The sequence below is a fragment of the Mobula birostris genome, chromosome 11, assembly GCF_030028105.1.
Source record: "Mobula birostris isolate sMobBir1 chromosome 11, sMobBir1.hap1, whole genome shotgun sequence".
NCBI classification, from domain to species: domain Eukaryota; kingdom Metazoa; phylum Chordata; class Chondrichthyes; order Myliobatiformes; family Myliobatidae; genus Mobula; species Mobula birostris.
In genome coordinates, this window is record NC_092380.1 from 20,762,847 (window position 1) to 20,784,227 (window position 21,381).

The 21,381-nt window shown below is 57.9% G+C and overlaps 1 non-coding gene and 4 pseudogenes across 1 annotated transcript; all 5 read right to left on the reverse strand.

Annotated features, from left to right (window-relative positions):
* Positions 1-1,859: 1,859 nt before the first annotated feature.
* Positions 1,860-2,050, reverse strand: LOC140205589 (U2 spliceosomal RNA). Its single transcript, XR_011887880.1, has one exon. It is a non-coding gene; the product is annotated as a U2 spliceosomal RNA (small nuclear RNA).
* A 3,088-nt stretch (positions 2,051-5,138) lies between these two features.
* Positions 5,139-5,318, reverse strand: LOC140205594 (U2 spliceosomal RNA; annotated as a pseudogene).
* Positions 5,319-10,398: 5,080 nt separating this feature from the next.
* On the reverse strand, positions 10,399-10,533 carry LOC140205613 (U2 spliceosomal RNA; annotated as a pseudogene).
* A 3,080-nt stretch (positions 10,534-13,613) lies between these two features.
* Positions 13,614-13,818, reverse strand: LOC140205599 (U2 spliceosomal RNA; annotated as a pseudogene).
* A 3,975-nt stretch (positions 13,819-17,793) lies between these two features.
* On the reverse strand, positions 17,794-17,998 carry LOC140205600 (U2 spliceosomal RNA; annotated as a pseudogene).
* Between the last annotated feature and the right edge of the window lie 3,383 nt (positions 17,999-21,381).

Below are 21,381 nucleotides of genomic sequence, written 5' to 3' on the forward strand. Positions count from 1 at the left end.
CTCTCACTCAATCTCACACACACACAGAGTCACAGACACACGTGCACACGGGGGTGTGTGGGGGTGGGTGTGTGTGTGTGTTTGTGTGTGTGTGTGTGTGTCTGTCTCTCTGTGTCTGTCTCTGTCTCTGTCTCTCTCACCCACCGACACAAACACACATGGAATGCTGAGGGATCTGGCAGGGTCTGTCTCTCTCTCTCTCACTCACTCACTCACTCACTCACTCACTCACTCACTCACTCAATCTCTCTCTCTCACACACACACACACACACACACAGAGTCACAGACACACGTGCACACGGAGTGCTGAGGGATCTGCCAAGCTGTACAGAGGGCAGTAAAGGGAGAAGGGCCGAGGCCCTTCATTATGCCTCTGTGCTGACGCCTGAGCAGACTGACTGGTTTTGCAGCGGGGTGGGTGCACGGATGTAGAAACAGGAGGGAGGGCACGGCAGGAGGGAAATGTGTCGCGGGCTGACGGCGGCCCTGTGCCCCACTGCTCTGCAGGTGCGTTTTTGGCCGGCATGGCTCAGTGGTGGAGTGGGTGGGCGCGTGTGCGCGCCGTGGAAGGAAAGGGGTACTGATTATGCCTTGGTTGTGAAACAGGAAACGGATCGGCGAAATGCCTGCCGGAGGGAGGCACAGTGCCGTGCGTGAAGCAGGGGCACGTGGACGGATGTGGCAATTGTGGAGACGTGCGCCAAAGCTGGACGCCGAGTAGGTAGGTGTAAGCATGAGACGTTTGAGTGATCTTGGGGTTTGGGACGTGATTCTGAGCGAGGCTAGAGATGCACTGCACTGCCGATGTATATTGGGGAGGTCTGAGTGGGTGGAGTGGGGGGTTGTGCCTCTGCCTTACCTTGAACGGTGGGCGGGGCTTTGGGCCTGGGGCAGGCAGACGCATCAGAGGAGGCCAGGAGGCCAGGCCAGGCCAGGCCAGGGCAGGGCAGGTAGGCAGAGTTTTGCTGATGCTATGGCTAGGTGGTGATGCTTGTAGCTGGTCTGTCTGTCTGGGCAGGAGAGCAGCAGTCTTGGCAGTCTGGTGCAGGCGGGGAGGATGCAGGGTGCAGGAGCACCGGGCCCTGTTGTGCCGGCGGCGGCGGCGCCCCGTTGCTCTGTAGCCGGGCTCCATCGGATGCCTCCCTCCCTTCCTTCCTTCCTCCCTCCCGTCCGCGTGCCCTGGCTGCTGGCACACTTGAACGAGCCTGCCTGTCCGACAGGCTGGCTGGCTGCTGGTGAAATTGCAGCAGAGCCAGTGACTCGATATCGTTCGTTCCTTCCTTCCTTCCTTCCTTCCTTCCTTCCTTCCTTCCTTCGCCCGCCCGTCCATCCGTCCGTCCGTCCGTCCGTCGCGTCCTCCGTTGGCTTCAAGGAGCAGCTGAGAAGCCTGAGCCTGAGAAGTGGAGCGAGTGTGGCGGGACAGAAAAGGTCTTTCGGCCTGCTCCACTTCACTCTGCTTCTGTGCTTGGTGCAGGCAGCAGCCGAGTGAGCAGGCATCAGAATGAGTGCGCCGGTTGAGCAGTTTGCTTCAGGAATGAATGCCAAGGGGCATCTCTCATGAAGTTGCTGCCTTGCCTGCAGCACCTGATCTGGTTGCAGCCCGGATGTGCACTTGATCTTAGCCAAACGGCCCAGATATGATGCCCGTGCTGTTGTTGAGTTGTCTGCACATTGCGTGAGTGAGTGAGTGAGTGAGCTGTATCGACAGACAGACACAGACACAGGAGAGGTGTAGAGCAAGCAGCTCTCCTCTCTCTCCATGTGCGTGCATGCTTGTCTGTGCTGCTGTGCCGCCGCCGCCGCCTGATGGAGCTTTCGTCGTTTTTCTTTTCTTTGCTACTTTGAAATTCCCCAGAAGGGGAGTGCACCGTTCCCAGAGGCACTGCAATACCGGGTCGATGCGTGGAGTGGACGGAGCAAGCCCCTATTCCATCTCCCTGTTCCAAAAATCAATTTAATATATGGTCCCCAGATAAGGGACGTATCAGATATTAAACTGATAAGAACAGATACTACACTTGATCTTAGCCAAAAGGCCGAGAAGCGATGCAGGCGGCCTCTTGAGTCGGCTACATCCTGCCTAGCCTCTGGTGTTTAGATTGAAGCAGGAGGCCTGGCAAAGACCTTGCTGCCCTGGCCCGCTGGCAGCTCTCCCCTAGGTTGTCTGGGATCGGTGGGTGTGCTGGACAGCTGTTGCCTACCTGGTCCGTCCTGAGTGCAACTTGTCAGAGGCTATGTAAAGCTGCCAGTGATCCACCAATCATCTGGGAGTGGGGCCGTACCTACGGGCGCCTACGTCACTGGCACACTGCCTACGTCAAGGCTGCCGGCTTCCTCGGCTGGCTCCCAGGTCGGTCTCAGAGGCTGGCTCAACTTGCACTGCTCTCCTGGTCGTGGGAGGCTGGTCACGCTGTCCTGTCTGCACAAAAGTCTGCAGGGGGAGTGGGAGCAGGCCGCTCGGCCCTTCAAGGGCGTCCCTGCACTCGGCAAAGAGAGCGCGCCTCTCGGCTTTGCGTGCCCCAGCTGGCTGGCGCATCCAGCTGAACGGTCTCCTTCGGAGGCTCTGCCCTCTCCGGGAGGGAGCGAGCGGATGGGACTGCACCGGGCGACAAAGGCAGAGGCCACGTGCGCCGCTCAAGACCGGTTACGAGGTTTGTGGACGTGGCCAAAGTCCGCGGGCAGAAAAGCCTCCTGGCAAGCTTGGGAATAGGAAGATGTCAGCTACAGGTGTGCCTGAGGAGAAACAATGGGTGTGCTCTCCAAGCCGAAGGCTGAAGTGCAGCCATTCACACCTCTGTGCCTTTATTTTGATGTGTGTGGAATTACAATTGTTGAGTGGCTTGAGTTTGTTTCATCTCACAGAAGCTGTAGACTTTGCGTCTGCACAGGCTATCATTGGACACAGTGGTGTCTTCTCCCCTGCTCCCCCACCACCTTTTTTTACCAGGGTGGATGGGGGTGGGTGGGTGTGTGTGTGTGTCTGTCTGTCTCTCTGTGTCTGTCTCTGTCTCTCTCACCCACCGACACAAACACACATGGAATGCTGAGGGATCTGGCAGGGTCGGTCTGTCTCTCTCTCTCACTCACTCAATCTCACACACACACAGAGTCACAGACACACGTGCACACGGGGGTGTGTGGGGGTGGGTGTGTGTGTGTGTTTGTGTGTGTGTGTGTGTCTGTCTCTCTGTGTCTGTCTCTGTCTCTGTCTCTCTCACCCACCGACACAAACACACATGGAATGCTGAGGGATCTGGCAGGGTCTGTCTCTCTCTCTCACTCAATCTCACACACACACAGAGTCACAGACACACGTGCACACGGGGGTGTGTGGGGGTGGGTGTGTGTGTGTGTTTGTGTGTGTGTGTGTGTCTGTCTCTCTGTGTCTGTCTCTGTCTCTGTCTCTCTCACCCACCGACACAAACACACATGGAATGCTGAGGGATCTGGCAGGGTCTGTCTCTCTCTCTCTCACTCACTCACTCACTCACTCACTCACTCACTCACTCACTCAATCTCTCTCTCTCACACACACACACACACACACAGAGTCACAGACACACGTGCACACGGAGTGCTGAGGGATCTGCCAAGCTGTACAGAGGGCAGTAAAGGGAGAAGGGCCGAGGCCCTTCATTATGCCTCTGTGCTGACGCCTGAGCAGACTGACTGGTTTTGCAGCGGGGTGGGTGCACGGATGTAGAAACAGGAGGGAGGGCACGGCAGGAGGGAAATGTGTCGCGGGCTGACGGCGGCCCTGTGCCCCACTGCTCTGCAGGTGCGTTTTTGGCCGGCATGGCTCAGTGGTGGAGTGGGTGGGCGCGTGTGCGCGCCGTGGAAGGAAAGGGGTACTGATTATGCCTTGGTTGTGAAACAGGAAACGGATCGGCGAAATGCCTGCCGGAGGGAGGCACAGTGCCGTGCGTGAAGCAGGGGCACGTGGACGGATGTGGCAATTGTGGAGACGTGCGCCAAAGCTGGACGCCGAGTAGGTAGGTGTAAGCATGAGACGTTTGAGTGATCTTGGGGTTTGGGACGTGATTCTGAGCGAGGCTAGAGATGCACTGCACTGCCGATGTATATTGGGGAGGTCTGAGTGGGTGGAGTGGGGGGTTGTGCCTCTGCCTTACCTTGAACGGTGGGCGGGGCTTTGGGCCTGGGGCAGGCAGACGCATCAGAGGAGGCCAGGAGGCCAGGCCAGGCCAGGCCAGGGCAGGGCAGGTAGGCAGAGTTTTGCTGATGCTATGGCTAGGTGGTGATGCTTGTAGCTGGTCTGTCTGTCTGGGCAGGAGAGCAGCAGTCTTGGCAGTCTGGTGCAGGCGGGGAGGATGCAGGGTGCAGGAGCACCGGGCCCTGTTGTGCCGGCGGCGGCGGCGCCCCGTTGCTCTGTAGCCGGGCTCCATCGGATGCCTCCCTCCCTTCCTTCCTTCCTCCCTCCCGTCCGCGTGCCCTGGCTGCTGGCACACTTGAACGAGCCTGCCTGTCCGACAGGCTGGCTGGCTGCTGGTGAAATTGCAGCAGAGCCAGTGACTCGATATCGTTCGTTCCTTCCTTCCTTCCTTCCTTCCTTCCTTCCTTCCTTCCTTCCTTCCTTCGCCCGCCCGTCCATCCGTCCGTCCGTCCGTCCGTCGCGTCCTCCGTTGGCTTCAAGGAGCAGCTGAGAAGCCTGAGCCTGAGAAGTGGAGCGAGTGTGGCGGGACAGAAAAGGTCTTTCGGCCTGCTCCACTTCACTCTGCTTCTGTGCTTGGTGCAGGCAGCAGCCGAGTGAGCAGGCATCAGAATGAGTGCGCCGGTTGAGCAGTTTGCTTCAGGAATGAATGCCAAGGGGCATCTCTCATGAAGTTGCTGCCTTGCCTGCAGCACCTGATCTGGTTGCAGCCCGGATGTGCACTTGATCTTAGCCAAACGGCCCAGATATGATGCCCGTGCTGTTGTTGAGTTGTCTGCACATTGCGTGAGTGAGTGAGTGAGTGAGCTGTATCGACAGACAGACACAGACACAGGAGAGGTGTAGAGCAAGCAGCTCTCCTCTCTCTCCATGTGCGTGCATGCTTGTCTGTGCTGCTGTGCCGCCGCCGCCGCCTGATGGAGCTTTCGTCGTTTTTCTTTTCTTTGCTACTTTGAAATTCCCCAGAAGGGGAGTGCACCGTTCCCAGAGGCACTGCAATACCGGGTCGATGCGTGGAGTGGACGGAGCAAGCCCCTATTCCATCTCCCTGTTCCAAAAATCAATTTAATATATGGTCCCCAGATAAGGGACGTATCAGATATTAAACTGATAAGAACAGATTTTTTTTTTTTTTTATTTCAAAATATACTTTATTCAAAAATAAATATATACAATAAACCATTCAATAACTTTTCATCCTTTACATACGTTTCCATTATACTCAGTAAAATACCCGTGTTTATAGCCACCCACGTGGCACTCCAGTAGTTCAGCTTAGCATCTCATTGTTGAGGGGTATACTCCTCGCCCACCGACCCCTCCCACTCCCACGGGTGGAGAAACCTATACTGTGGTCCTTCCCCACCGGGCCCTTGCGGTGGCTGCACCAAGTTTCAGTGCGTCCCTCAGCACGTACTCCTGCAGCCGAGAGTGTGCCAGTCGGCAGCATTCTCCCACGGACATCTCCATGTGCTGGTAGATGATCAAGTTTCGGGCTGACCAAAGAGCGTCTTTCACCGAGTTGATGATCTGCCAGCAGCACCGGATGTTGGTCTCCGTGTGCGTCCCCGGGAACAGCCCGTAGATCAGAGAGTCCTCTGTCACGCAGCTGCTGGGGATGAAACGTGACACTAGCCCGTCCATCCTCCTCCACACCCTCTTTGCGAACTGGCAGTGTGCAAAGAGGTGGGTCACAGACTCCTCCTCACTGCAGTCCTCCCGTGGGCAGTGGGGTGCGGAGACGACGTTCCGGGCGTACAGGAGGGCTCTGACTGGGAGGGCCCCTCTCACCGCCAGCCAGGCGAGGTCTTGGTGCCTGTTGGTGAGATCTGGCGATGAGGCATTTTGCCAGATGAACTGGACAGTCTGCTCAGGGAACCACCCCACTGTGTCCATCACGTCCTTCTCCTGCAGTGCCTGCAGGACACTTCGTGCCGACCACTGCCTGATGGCCTTGTGGTCAAAGGCGTTCTCCTGGAAGAACTTTGCTACGTGGGATAGGTATGCCGGCAACGACCAGCTGACTGGGGCGTTGCGCGGGAGTGGGGCCAGACCCATCCTTCGCAGCCAGGGCGACAAGTAGAACCTGGGCACATAGTGGTACTTGGTGCCCACATACCTGGGCTCTACACACAACCTGATGCAGCCACATACGAAGCTGGCCATCAGGGTGAGGGCGACATTGGGGACGTTCTTGCCCCCGTTGTCCAGGGACTTGTGCATGGCGGTCCGTCTCACCCGCTCCATCTTGGATCCCCAGACGAATCTGAAGACAGCCCGGGTGATTTCCGAGCTGTAGGAGCGGGGGACGGGCCAGACCTGCGCCAAGTACAGCAGCCCTGAGAGCACCTCACACCTGATGACCAGGTTCTTGCCCGTTATCGACAGGGAGCGCCCTCCCCACAGTCCCAGTTTCTGTTTCACCTTGGCAGTCCGCTCCTGCCAGTTCTTGTTGCACGCCTCAGCCCCTCCGAACCAGATCCCCAACACCTTCACGTGGTCAGACCCGATGGTGAAGGGGACGCTGGATCGGTCGGGCCAGTTGCCAAAGAGCATGGCTTCGCTCTTCGTGCGGTTGACCCTGGCCCCCGACGCTAGCTCGAACTGTTCGCAGGTGCCAATCAACCTGCGAACTGACCTCGGATCAGAGCAGAAGACGGCGACGTCGTCCATGTACAGGGAGGTTTTCACTTGGGTCCCTCCACTGCCTGGCAGCGTCACCCCTCTTATGCCCTCATCCCTCCTGATGGCTTCCACAAAGGGTTCTATGCAGCAGACAAACAAGACAGGGGAGAGGGGGCAGCCCTGCCTGACTCCAGACCTGATGGGGAAGCTGTCTGTTTCCCACCCGTTGACCTGGACTGCACTACGGATGTCTGTGTAGAGCAGTCTGATCCAATTCCGGATTCCCTCCCCAAATCCCATTTTGGAGAGCACGTCCGCCATGTACGTGTGCGATATCCTGTCGAAGGCTTTCTCCTGGTCCAAGCTGACCAGGCAGGCGTCCACCCCCCTGTCCTGCACGTAGGCGATGGTGTCCCTCAGCAGCGCGAGGCTGTCTGAGATCTTCCTGCCCGGTACAGCACAGGTTTGGTCCGGGTGGATCACCTGTCCCAGAGCAGACTTGACCCTGTTGGCGATAGCCTTGGACAGGATCTTGTAGTCCACATTCAGGAGAGAGATGGGTCTCCAATTCCTGATGTCCTCCCTTTCCCCCTTCTGCTTGTAGATGAGGGTGATGATGCCCTTCCTCATGGACTCAGACATACTGCCGGCCAGAAGCATAGCGTTGTACACTTCCAGCAGGTCTGGGCCCATCCAGTTCCACAGAGCCGAGTACAACTCGGCCGGTAAGCCGTCGCTTCCGGGAGTCTTACCCGACCCGAAGGAACGGATGGAGCCTGTCAGCTCGTCCAGGGTCAGTGGCCGATCCAGACTCTCCCGCTTGCCGTCGTCTAAGACCTGCGTGATAGACGACAGGAAGTTGTGGGAGGCTGTGGATTCTGTGGCCTTTTCGTCGTACAGACCGGCATAGAAAGACTTGCAGATCCTCAGTATGTCGGTCTGCGAGGACGCGACTGAGCCGTCCTCTTCCTTAAGGTTGTGGATCACAGAGCTCCCCCTGTGCACCTTTTGGAAGAAGAAGCGTGAGCACGTCTCGTCCTGCTCCACGGTTTGGACCCTTGATCGGAAGATGATCTTGGAGGATTCCGCGGCGAGGTGCTGGGCTTGCCGGCCCTTCACCTCTCGCAGTTCCTCCCTGACATCCACCCCCTTCGACTGCAGAAGGAGAAGTTGCTGCAACTCTGTCTGGAGTTTACGCAGTTCCCTCTGCTCCTGCCTTGCCTTCTGAATACCCTTGCGGATGAAGAACCTCTTAATGTTCTCCTTGGTGGCTTCCCACCAGTGAACCGGGGAATCAAAGAAGGCTTTCAAGGTTCTCCAACCTGTGTACTCCCTCTCTAGTTCCTCGATGTTCTCTGGGGTCAGCAGCTTTACGTTCAGCTTCCACGTCCCCCTGCCTGCCTTCTGGTCCTCCCGTAAGTGACAGGTGGCTCTCAGAAGGCAGTGGTCAGAGAAGAACACCGGCGTGACGTCGGTGGACCTGACCGTGAGGGACTCAGACAGGAAGAGGAAGTCGATCCGGGAGCGGGCTGAGCCGTCCGATCGTGTCCAGGTGGCTTGCGGCTGTGCTCCACCTGTGGGGGTGCCAAAGGCGTCGCGCAGCTTGGCTGTCTTCACTATTTCCCTCAGGAGTCTAGAGGTACTGTCTAGCCTGCCGTCGGCACTGCCGGGTCCTCCAGCCGCATCAATGGTGCAATTGAAGTCTCCGGCCAGAACGACCGGCTGGGTCGTCACCAGCAGCCGTGGGAGCTGCTCGAAGACGGCCAGCCGCTCGCTCCGCACGGGGGAGGCGTACATGTTGATCAGCCGGAGCGGAGTGCCCCGGTATTTGACGTCTGCTACCAGGAGGCGCCCCGCAACCACCTCTTTAACTTGGGTGATTGAGAAGTTGCCTCCCCGCAGCAGAATCCCCAGGCCGGAAGCGCGACAATCGTTGCCCCCCGACCATACCGACAAACCTTTTTTCCACCACCGTGACCACCTCCGGTAGTTACGGAGATGTGGTAGTCCACACTCCTGGAGGAAGGTCACATCGGCCTTTACAGTGTCCAGGTACTGGAGCGTGCTGACGCATCGCCCAGTACTCTTCAAACTTCGCACATTCAAGCACGCCAATTTAAGGTCTGCCATCGTTAAGTCTTTTATTTTGGCTGCTCTCCGTCCTCACTCTTGCCATCCTGAGCCTTCATCCCCACCGCCTTTGTGAAGTTTTCCACCTCCTGTGGGCTCAGGTACTGCTGGTAGTACTCCTCCGTGTGTGGCCGTTCTGGTTCTGGGTCTGGGCCCGGGGGGTTGCTGACTTCCTGGGCTGCTTCCCCTTCCGGCTGCTGGGTACCAGCCGTGGCTCTGCTCCCGGATTCCCGGAGCTCTGTGCGTCTGCTGCTCTCCGCCTCCTGTACTTGGGGGGTGGCCAGCAGACTTTCTCCCCTCTCTCTCCTCCTCTCCACCTGTTCTGCCAGCCGCTTCTTCCGCCGGGGCTGCTGGCCTCCCCCAACTCCTTCCTCCTCTGAAGAGGACAGGGTACCAGGGGCTGCGTGGTTCCCTGCCCTTTTCTGGCGTTGCTCCGCCTTCTGTCGCTTGGCCGCCGCCTTTTGGGTCTTTTTTCGTTTCACGACCTTCCATTCGGTTTCCGCCTCCGCTCTCCCCTCCTCCATGGACTCCTGCTCGTCGTTTGCCTGGTCCTGGAGGGTCTGCAGTGGGGTGGCAGGTCTTGGGGTGCTTGCACTTTCCTCCCTGGTCTCGTCCTCCGTCCTGTCGGGTGCCTCATCTGCAGCGCTGGCGGGTACGTCCGCATCAGCCTGGGCCCTTTCAGGGCCAGCACCTCCCCTGGTCGCCTGTGCGTAGGTGCCCCCACGCTTCGGGCAGGCTCTGTACAGGTGGCCGGCCTGTCCGCAGAGGTTGCAGGCCTTGGCCTGCGTGCAGTCTTTGGTCAGGTGGCCTTCCATTTTACAGTTCTTGCACATCACCACCCTGCACTGGGCTGCGATGTGCCCTTCCTTGCCGCAGTTTCGGCACACCCTGGGTTGTCCCGCGTACACCATGTACCCTCGGTTCCCTCCGATGGCAAAGACGGAGGGGGGGTGGATGATGCCGCCGTTGGAATCCAACCTCAGCTTCACCTTCACCTGCCGTTTGCTGGTCCAGATTCCCAGCCCGTCCTTCACGTCTGCTGGTGTTCCTACGCTCTCCACATACCGAGCGAGGAACGTAAGGACATCTACCACTGGCACGTGCGGGTTGAACATGTGCACCGTGATTGTCCTTTCCTGTTGCGTAGCCGTTGCAAAGAGGGGCTGTGCTTTCAGCAGCGACAGCGGCGCCTCTGTCCCCTTCAGCTGAAGCTGCTGGTACAGCTTCTGCCACCCTGCAGCCTGCCGGAAAGTGACATCGAAGAAGCCTGCGAAGTCCTGGACGCAGTAGATGTCATCGGGCGTAAATCCGCAGCAATCCAGCAAGACCTTCCGGATGAAGGTCTCTCGGGTGAAGCCGGTGCCCCCGTTCCGGTCTCGCACTGTCAGCCTGACAGTGTTCTTGATACCCTGGCCTCGAGCTGATGTACTGCTCGCTGCTGCCATCTTCTAACTCACTGCTGTCGTCGCTGGTATGGGGTGTTAGATTGGAGGCCAATCAGCATTAGGATCCACCCCTGCGTCAGCGCGAACTCTCCTCCTCCTCCGCCTTCTGGACTGATAAGAACAGATACTACACTTGATCTTAGCCAAAAGGCCGAGAAGCGATGCAGGCGGCCTCTTGAGTCGGCTACATCCTGCCTAGCCTCTGGTGTTTAGATTGAAGCAGGAGGCCTGGCAAAGACCTTGCTGCCCTGGCCCGCTGGCAGCTCTCCCCTAGGTTGTCTGGGATCGGTGGGTGTGCTGGACAGCTGTTGCCTACCTGGTCCGTCCTGAGTGCAACTTGTCAGAGGCTATGTAAAGCTGCCAGTGATCCACCAATCATCTGGGAGTGGGGCCGTACCTACGGGCGCCTACGTCACTGGCACACTGCCTACGTCAAGGCTGCCGGCTTCCTCGGCTGGCTCCCAGGTCGGTCTCAGAGGCTGGCTCAACTTGCACTGCTCTCCTGGTCGTGGGAGGCTGGTCACGCTGTCCTGTCTGCACAAAAGTCTGCAGGGGGAGTGGGAGCAGGCCGCTCGGCCCTTCAAGGGCGTCCCTGCACTCGGCAAAGAGAGCGCGCCTCTCGGCTTTGCGTGCCCCAGCTGGCTGGCGCATCCAGCTGAACGGTCTCCTTCGGAGGCTCTGCCCTCTCCGGGAGGGAGCGAGCGGATGGGACTGCACCGGGCGACAAAGGCAGAGGCCACGTGCGCCGCTCAAGACCGGTTACGAGGTTTGTGGACGTGGCCAAAGTCCGCGGGCAGAAAAGCCTCCTGGCAAGCTTGGGAATAGGAAGATGTCAGCTACAGGTGTGCCTGAGGAGAAACAATGGGTGTGCTCTCCAAGCCGAAGGCTGAAGTGCAGCCATTCACACCTCTGTGCCTTTATTTTGATGTGTGTGGAATTACAATTGTTGAGTGGCTTGAGTTTGTTTCATCTCACAGAAGCTGTAGACTTTGCGTCTGCACAGGCTATCATTGGACACAGTGGTGTCTTCTCCCCTGCTCCCCCACCACCTTTTTTTACCAGGGTGGATGGGGGTGGGTGGGTGTGTGTGTGTGTCTGTCTGTCTCTCTGTGTCTGTCTCTGTCTCTCTCACCCACCGACACAAACACACATGGAATGCTGAGGGATCTGGCAGGGTCGGTCTGTCTCTCTCTCTCACTCACTCAATCTCACACACACACAGAGTCACAGACACACGTGCACACGGGGGTGTGTGGGGGTGGGTGTGTGTGTGTGTTTGTGTGTGTGTGTGTGTCTGTCTCTCTGTGTCTGTCTCTGTCTCTGTCTCTCTCACCCACCGACACAAACACACATGGAATGCTGAGGGATCTGGCAGGGTCTGTCTCTCTCTCTCACTCAATCTCACACACACACAGAGTCACAGACACACGTGCACACGGGGGTGTGTGGGGGTGGGTGTGTGTGTGTGTTTGTGTGTGTGTGTGTGTCTGTCTCTCTGTGTCTGTCTCTGTCTCTGTCTCTCTCACCCACCGACACAAACACACATGGAATGCTGAGGGATCTGGCAGGGTCTGTCTCTCTCTCTCTCACTCACTCACTCACTCACTCACTCACTCACTCAATCTCTCTCTCTCACACACACACACACACACACAGAGTCACAGACACACGTGCACACGGAGTGCTGAGGGATCTGCCAAGCTGTACAGAGGGCAGTAAAGGGAGAAGGGCCGAGGCCCTTCATTATGCCTCTGTGCTGACGCCTGAGCAGACTGACTGGTTTTGCAGCGGGGTGGGTGCACGGATGTAGAAACAGGAGGGAGGGCACGGCAGGAGGGAAATGTGTCGCGGGCTGACGGCGGCCCTGTGCCCCACTGCTCTGCAGGTGCGTTTTTGGCCGGCATGGCTCAGTGGTGGAGTGGGTGGGCGCGTGTGCGCGCCGTGGAAGGAAAGGGGTACTGATTATGCCTTGGTTGTGAAACAGGAAACGGATCGGCGAAATGCCTGCCGGAGGGAGGCACAGTGCCGTGCGTGAAGCAGGGGCACGTGGACGGATGTGGCAATTGTGGAGACGTGCGCCAAAGCTGGACGCCGAGTAGGTAGGTGTAAGCATGAGACGTTTGAGTGATCTTGGGGTTTGGGACGTGATTCTGAGCGAGGCTAGAGATGCACTGCACTGCCGATGTATATTGGGGAGGTCTGAGTGGGTGGAGTGGGGGGTTGTGCCTCTGCCTTACCTTGAACGGTGGGCGGGGCTTTGGGCCTGGGGCAGGCAGACGCATCAGAGGAGGCCAGGAGGCCAGGCCAGGCCAGGCCAGGGCAGGGCAGGTAGGCAGAGTTTTGCTGATGCTATGGCTAGGTGGTGATGCTTGTAGCTGGTCTGTCTGTCTGGGCAGGAGAGCAGCAGTCTTGGCAGTCTGGTGCAGGCGGGGAGGATGCAGGGTGCAGGAGCACCGGGCCCTGTTGTGCCGGCGGCGGCGGCGCCCCGTTGCTCTGTAGCCGGGCTCCATCGGATGCCTCCCTCCCTTCCTTCCTTCCTCCCTCCCGTCCGCGTGCCCTGGCTGCTGGCACGCTTGAACGAGCCTGCCTGTCCGACAGGCTGGCTGGCTGCTGGTGAAATTGCAGCAGAGCCAGTGACTCGATATCGTTCGTTCCTTCCTTCCTTCCTTCCTTCCTTCCTTCCTTCCTTCCTTCCTTCCTTCGCCCGCCCGTCCATCCGTCCGTCCGTCCGTCCGTCGCGTCCTCCGTTGGCTTCAAGGAGCAGCTGAGAAGCCTGAGCCTGAGAAGTGGAGCGAGTGTGGCGGGACAGAAAAGGTCTTTCGGCCTGCTCCACTTCACTCTGCTTCTGTGCTTGGTGCAGGCAGCAGCCGAGTGAGCAGGCATCAGAATGAGTGCGCCGGTTGAGCAGTTTGCTTCAGGAATGAATGCCAAGGGGCATCTCTCATGAAGTTGCTGCCTTGCCTGCAGCACCTGATCTGGTTGCAGCCCGGATGTGCACTTGATCTTAGCCAAACGGCCCAGATATGATGCCCGTGCTGTTGTTGAGTTGTCTGCACATTGCGTGAGTGAGTGAGTGAGTGAGCTGTATCGACAGACAGACACAGACACAGGAGAGGTGTAGAGCAAGCAGCTCTCCTCTCTCTCCATGTGCGTGCATGCTTGTCTGTGCTGCTGTGCCGCCGCCGCCGCCTGATGGAGCTTTCGTCGTTTTTCTTTTCTTTGCTACTTTGAAATTCCCCAGAAGGGGAGTGCACCGTTCCCAGAGGCACTGCAATACCGGGTCGATGCGTGGAGTGGACGGAGCAAGCCCCTATTCCATCTCCCTGTTCCAAAAATCAATTTAATATATGGTCCCCAGATAAGGGACGTATCAGATATTAAACTGATAAGAACAGATTTTTTTTTTTTTTTTTTTATTTCAAAATATACTTTATTCAAAAATAAATATATACAATAAACCATTCAATAACTTTTCATCCTTTACATACGTTTCCATTATACTCAGTAAAATACCCGTGTTTATAGCCACCCACGTGGCACTCCAGTAGTTCAGCTTAGCATCTCATTGTTGAGGGGTATACTCCTCGCCCACCGACCCCTCCCACTCCCACGGGTGGAGAAACCTATACTGTGGTCCTTCCCCACCGGGCCCTTGCGGTGGCTGCACCAAGTTTCAGTGCGTCCCTCAGCACGTACTCCTGCAGCCGAGAGTGTGCCAGTCGGCAGCATTCTCCCACGGACATCTCCATGTGCTGGTAGATGATCAAGTTTCGGGCTGACCAAAGAGCGTCTTTCACCGAGTTGATGATCTGCCAGCAGCACCGGATGTTGGTCTCCGTGTGCGTCCCCGGGAACAGCCCGTAGATCAGAGAGTCCTCTGTCACGCAGCTGCTGGGGATGAAACGTGACACTAGCCCGTCCATCCTCCTCCACACCCTCTTTGCGAACTGGCAGTGTGCAAAGAGGTGGGTCACAGACTCCTCCTCACTGCAGTCCTCCCGTGGGCAGTGGGGTGCGGAGACGACGTTCCGGGCGTACAGGAGGGCTCTGACTGGGAGGGCCCCTCTCACCGCCAGCCAGGCGAGGTCTTGGTGCCTGTTGGTGAGATCTGGCGATGAGGCATTTTGCCAGATGAACTGGACAGTCTGCTCAGGGAACCACCCCACTGTGTCCATCACGTCCTTCTCCTGCAGTGCCTGCAGGACACTTCGTGCCGACCACTGCCTGATGGCCTTGTGGTCAAAGGCGTTCTCCTGGAAGAACTTTGCTACGTGGGATAGGTATGCCGGCAACCCAATACTACACTTGATCTTAGCCAAAAGGCCGAGAAGCGATGCAGGCGGCCTCTTGAGTCGGCTACATCCTGCCTAGCCTCTGGTGTTTAGATTGAAGCAGGAGGCCTGGCAAAGACCTTGCTGCCCTGGCCCGCTGGCAGCTCTCCCCTAGGTTGTCTGGGATCGGTGGGTGTGCTGGACAGCTGTTGCCTACCTGGTCCGTCCTGAGTGCAACTTGTCAGAGGCTATGTAAAGCTGCCAGTGATCCACCAATCATCTGGGAGTGGGGCCGTACCTACGGGCGCCTACGTCACTGGCACACTGCCTACGTCAAGGCTGCCGGCTTCCTCGGCTGGCTCCCAGGTCGGTCTCAGAGGCTGGCTCAACTTGCACTGCTCTCCTGGTCGTGGGAGGCTGGTCACGCTGTCCTGTCTGCACAAAAGTCTGCAGGGGGAGTGGGAGCAGGCCGCTCGGCCCTTCAAGGGCGTCCCTGCACTCGGCAAAGAGAGCGCGCCTCTCGGCTTTGCGTGCCCCAGCTGGCTGGCGCATCCAGCTGAACGGTCTCCTTCGGAGGCTCTGCCCTCTCCGGGAGGGAGCGAGCGGATGGGACTGCACCGGGCGACAAAGGCAGAGGCCACGTGCGCCGCTCAAGACCGGTTACGAGGTTTGTGGACGTGGCCAAAGTCCGCGGGCAGAAAAGCCTCCTGGCAAGCTTGGGAATAGGAAGATGTCAGCTACAGGTGTGCCTGAGGAGAAACAATGGGTGTGCTCTCCAAGCCGAAGGCTGAAGTGCAGCCATTCACACCTCTGTGCCTTTATTTTGATGTGTGTGGAATTACAATTGTTGAGTGGCTTGAGTTTGTTTCATCTCACAGAAGCTGTAGACTTTGCGTCTGCACAGGCTATCATTGGACACAGTGGTGTCTTCTCCCCTGCTCCCCCACCACCTTTTTTTACCAGGGTGGATGGGGGTGGGTGGGTGTGTGTGTGTGTCTGTCTGTCTCTCTGTGTCTGTCTCTGTCTCTCTCACCCACCGACACAAACACACATGGAATGCTGAGGGATCTGGCAGGGTCGGTCTGTCTCTCTCTCTCACTCACTCAATCTCACACACACACAGAGTCACAGACACACGTGCACACGGGGGTGTGTGGGGGTGGGTGTGTGTGTGTGTTTGTGTGTGTGTGTGTGTCTGTCTCTCTGTGTCTGTCTCTGTCTCTGTCTCTCTCACCCACCGACACAAACACACATGGAATGCTGAGGGATCTGGCAGGGTCTGTCTCTCTCTCTCACTCAATCTCACACACACACAGAGTCACAGACACACGTGCACACGGGGGTGTGTGGGGGTGGGTGTGTGTGTGTGTTTGTGTGTGTGTGTGTGTCTGTCTCTCTGTGTCTGTCTCTGTCTCTGTCTCTCTCACCCACCGACACAAACACACATGGAATGCTGAGGGATCTGGCAGGGTCTGTCTCTCTCTCTCTCACTCACTCACTCACTCACTCACTCACTCACTCACTCACTCAATCTCTCTCTCTCACACACACACACACACACACAGAGTCACAGACACACGTGCACACGGAGTGCTGAGGGATCTGCCAAGCTGTACAGAGGGCAGTAAAGGGAGAAGGGCCGAGGCCCTTCATTATGCCTCTGTGCTGACGCCTGAGCAGACTGACTGGTTTTGCAGCGGGGTGGGTGCACGGATGTAGAAACAGGAGGGAGGGCACGGCAGGAGGGAAATGTGTCGCGGGCTGACGGCGGCCCTGTGCCCCACTGCTCTGCAGGTGCGTTTTTGGCCGGCATGGCTCAGTGGTGGAGTGGGTGGGCGCGTGTGCGCGCCGTGGAAGGAAAGGGGTACTGATTATGCCTTGGTTGTGAAACAGGAAACGGATCGGCGAAATGCCTGCCGGAGGGAGGCACAGTGCCGTGCGTGAAGCAGGGGCACGTGGACGGATGTGGCAATTGTGGAGACGTGCGCCAAAGCTGGACGCCGAGTAGGTAGGTGTAAGCATGAGACGTTTGAGTGATCTTGGGGTTTGGGACGTGATTCTGAGCGAGGCTAGAGATGCACTGCACTGCCGATGTATATTGGGGAGGTCTGAGTGGGTGGAGTGGGGGGTTGTGCCTCTGCCTTACCTTGAACGGTGGGCGGGGCTTTGGGCCTGGGGCAGGCAGACGCATCAGAGGAGGCCAGGAGGCCAGGCCAGGCCAGGCCAGGGCAGGGCAGGTAGGCAGAGTTTTGCTGATGCTATGGCTAGGTGGTGATGCTTGTAGCTGGTCTGTCTGTCTGGGCAGGAGAGCAGCAGTCTTGGCAGTCTGGTGCAGGCGGGGAGGATGCAGGGTGCAGGAGCACCGGGCCCTGTTGTGCCGGCGGCGGCGGCGCCCCGTTGCTCTGTAGCCGGGCTCCATCGGATGCCTCCCTCCCTTCCTTCCTTCCTCCCTCCCGTCCGCGTGCCCTGGCTGCTGGCACGCTTGAACGAGCCTGCCTGTCCGACAGGCTGGCTGGCTGCTGGTGAAATTGCAGCAGAGCCAGTGACTCGATATCGTTCGTTCCTTCCTTCCTTCCTTCCTTCCTTCCTTCCTTCCTTCCTTCCTTCCTTCGCCCGCCCGTCCATCCGTCCGTCCGTCCGTCCGTCGCGTCCTCCGTTGGCTTCAAGGAGCAGCTGAGAAGCCTGAGCCTGAGAAGTGGAGCGAGTGTGGCGGGACAGAAAAGGTCTTTCGGCCTGCTCCACTTCACTCTGCTTCTGTGCTTGGTGCAGGCAGCAGCCGAGTGAGCAGGCATCAGAATGAGTGCGCCGGTTGAGCAGTTTGCTTCAGGAATGAATGCCAAGGGGCATCTCTCATGAAGTTGCTGCCTTGCCTGCAGCACCTGATCTGGTTGCAGCCCGGATGTGCACTTGATCTTAGCCAAACGGCCCAGATATGATGCCCGTGCTGTTGTTGAGTTGTCTGCACATTGCGTGAGTGAGTGAGTGAGTGAGCTGTATCGACAGACAGACACAGACACAGGAGAGGTGTAGAGCAAGCAGCTCTCCTCTCTCTCCATGTGCGTGCATGCTTGTCTGTGCTGCTGTGCCGCCGCCGCCGCCTGATGGAGCTTTCGTCGTTTTTCTTTTCTTTGCTACTTTGAAATTCCCCAGAAGGGGAGTGCACCGTTCCCAGAGGCACTGCAATACCGGGTCGATGCGTGGAGTGGACGGAGCAAGCCCCTATTCCATCTCCCTGTTCCAAAAATCAATTTAATATATGGTCCCCAGATAAGGGACGTATCAGATATTAAACTGATAAGAACAGATTTTTTTTTTTTTTTTTTTATTTCAAAATATACTTTATTCAAAAATAAATATATACAATAAACCATTCAATAACTTTTCATCCTTTACATACGTTTCCATTATACTCAGTAAAATACCCGTGTTTATAGCCACCCACGTGGCACTCCAGTAGTTCAGCTTAGCATCTCATTGTTGAGGGGTATACTCCTCGCCCACCGACCCCTCCCACTCCCACGGGTGGAGAAACCTATACTGTGGTCCTTCCCCACCGGGCCCTTGCGGTGGCTGCACCAAGTTTCAGTGCGTCCCTCAGCACGTACTCCTGCAGCCGAGAGTGTGCCAGTCGGCAGCATTCTCCCACGGACATCTCCATGTGCTGGTAGATGATCAAGTTTCGGGCTGACCAAAGAGCGTCTTTCACCGAGTTGATGATCTGCCAGCAGCACCGGATGTTGGTCTCCGTGTGCGTCCCCGGGAACAGCCCGTAGATCAGAGAGTCCTCTGTCACGCAGCTGCTGGGGATGAAACGTGACACTAGCCCGTCCATCCTCCTCCACACCCTCTTTGCGAACTGGCAGTGTGCAAAGAGGTGGGTCACAGACTCCTCCTCACTGCAGTCCTCCCGTGGGCAGTGGGGTGCGGAGACGACGTTCCGGGCGTACAGGAGGGCTCTGACTGGGAGGGCCCCTCTCACCGCCAGCCAGGCGAGGTCTTGGTGCCTGTTGGTGAGATCTGGCGATGAGGCATTTTGCCAGATGAACTGGACAGTCTGCTCAGGGAACCACCCCACTGTGTCCATCACGTCCTTCTCCTGCAGTGCCTGCAGGACACTTCGTGCCGACCACTGCCTGATGGCCTTGTGGTCAAAGGCGTTCTCCTGGAAGAACTTTGCTACGTGGGATAGGTATGCCGGCAACCCAATACTACACTTGATCTTAGCCAAAAGGCCGAGAAGCGATGCAGGCGGCCTCTTGAGTCGGCTACATCCTGCCTAGCCTCTGGTGTTTAGATTGAAGCAGGAGGCCTGGCAAAGACCTTGCTGCCCTGGCCCGCTGGCAGCTCTCCCCTAGGTTGTCTGGGATCGGTGGGTGTGCTGGACAGCTGTTGCCTACCTGGTCCGTCCTGAGTGCAACTTGTCAGAGGCTATGTAAAGCTGCCAGTGATCCACCAATCATCTGGGAGTGGGGCCGTACCTACGGGCGCCTACGTCACTGGCACACTGCCTACGTCAAGGCTGCCGGCTTCCTCGGCTGGCTCCCAGGTCGGTCTCAGAGGCTGGCTCAACTTGCACTGCTCTCCTGGTCGTGGGAGGCTGGTCACGCTGTCCTGTCTGCACAAAAGTCTGCAGGGGGAGTGGGAGCAGGCCGCTCGGCCCTTCAAGGGCGTCCCTGCACTCGGCAAAGAGAGCGCGCCTCTCGGCTTTGCGTGCCCCAGCTGGCTGGCGCATCCAGCTGAACGGTCTCCTTCGGAGGCTCTGCCCTCTCCGGGAGGGAGCGAGCGGATGGGACTGCACCGGGCGACAAAGGCAGAGGCCACGTGCGCCGCTCAAGACCGGTTACGAGGTTTGTGGACGTGGCCAAAGTCCGCGGGCAGAAAAGCCTCCTGGCAAGCTTGGGAATAGGAAGATGTCAGCTACAGGTGTGCCTGAGGAGAAACAATGGGTGTGCTCTCCAAGCCGAAGGCTGAAGTGCAGCCATTCACACCTCTGTGCCTTTATTTTGATGTGTGTGGAATTACAATTGTTGAGTGGCTTGAGTTTGTTTCATCTCACAGAAGCTGTAGACTTTGCGTCTGCACAGGCTATCATTGGACACAGTGGTGTCTTCTCCCCTGCTCCCCCACCACCTTTTTTTACCAGGGTGGATGGGGGTGGGTGGGTGTGTGTGTGTGTCTGTCTGTCTCTCTGTGTCTGTCTCTGTCTCTCTCACCCACCGACACAAACACACATGGAATGCTGAGGGATCTGGCAGGGTCGGTCTGTCTCTCTCTCTCACTCACTCAATCTCACACACACACAGAGTCACAGACACACGTGCACACGGGGGTGTGTGGGGGTGGGTGTGTGTGTGTGTTTGTGTGTGTGTGTGTGTCTGTCTCTCTGTGTCTGTCTCTGTCTCTGTCTCTCTCACCCACCGACACAAACACACATGGAATGCTGAGGGATCTGGCAGGGTCTGTCTCTCTCTCTCACTCAATCTCACACACACACAGAGTCACAGACACACGTGCACACGGGGGTGTGTGGGGGTGGGTGTGTGTGTGTGTTTGTGTGTGTGTGTGTGTCTGTCTCTCTGTGTCTGTCTCTGTCTCTGTCTCTCTCACCCACCGACACAAACACACATGGAATGCTGAGGGATCTGGCAGGGTCTGTCTCTCTCTCTCTCACTCACTCACTCACTCACTCACTCACTCACTCAATCTCTCTCTCTCACACACACACACACACACACAGAGTCACAGACACACGTGCACACGGAGTGCTGAGGGATCTGCCAAGCTGTACAGAGGGCAGTAAAGGGAGAAGGGCCGAGGCCCTTCATTATGCCTCTGTGCTGACGCCTGAGCAGACTGACTGGTTTTGCAGCGGGGTGGGTGCACGGATGTAGAAACAGGAGGGAGGGCACGGCAGGAGGGAAATGTGTCGCGGGCTGACGGCGGCCCTGTGCCCCACTGCTCTGCAGGTGCGTTTTTGGCCGGCATGGCTCAGTGGTGGAGTGGGTGGGCGCGTGTGCGCGCCGTGGAAGGAAAGGGGTACTGATTATGCCTTGGTTGTGAAACAGGAAACGGATCGGCGAAATGCCTGCCGGAGGGAGGCACAGTGCCGTGCGTGAAGCAGGGGCACGTGGACGGATGTGGCAATTGTGGAGACGTGCGCCAAAGCTGGACGCCGAGTAGGTAGGTGTAAGCATGAGACGTTTGAGTGATCTTGGGGTTTGGGACGTGATTCTGAGCGAGGCTAGAGATGCACTGCACTGCCGATGTATATTGGGGAGGTCTGAGTGGGTGGAGTGGGGGGTTGTGCCTCTGCCTTACCTTGAACGGTGGGCGGGGCTTTGGGCCTGGGGCAGGCAGACGCATCAGAGGAGGCCAGGAGGCCAGGCCAGGCCAGGCCAGGGCAGGGCAGGTAGGCAGAGTTTTGCTGATGCTATGGCTAGGTGGTGATGCTTGTAGCTGGTCTGTCTGTCTGGGCAGGAGAGCAGCAGTCTTGGCAGTCTGGTGCAGGCGGGGAGGATGCAGGGTGCAGGAGCACCGGGCCCTGTTGTGCCGGCGGCGGCGGCGCCCCGTTGCTCTGTAGCCGGGCTCCATCGGATGCCTCCCTCCCTTCCTTCCTTCCTCCCTCCCGTCCGCGTGCCCTGGCTGCTGGCACGCTTGAACGAGCCTGCCTGTCCGACAGGCTGGCTGGCTGCTGGTGAAATTGCAGCAGAGCCAGTGACTCGATATCGTTCGTTCCTTCC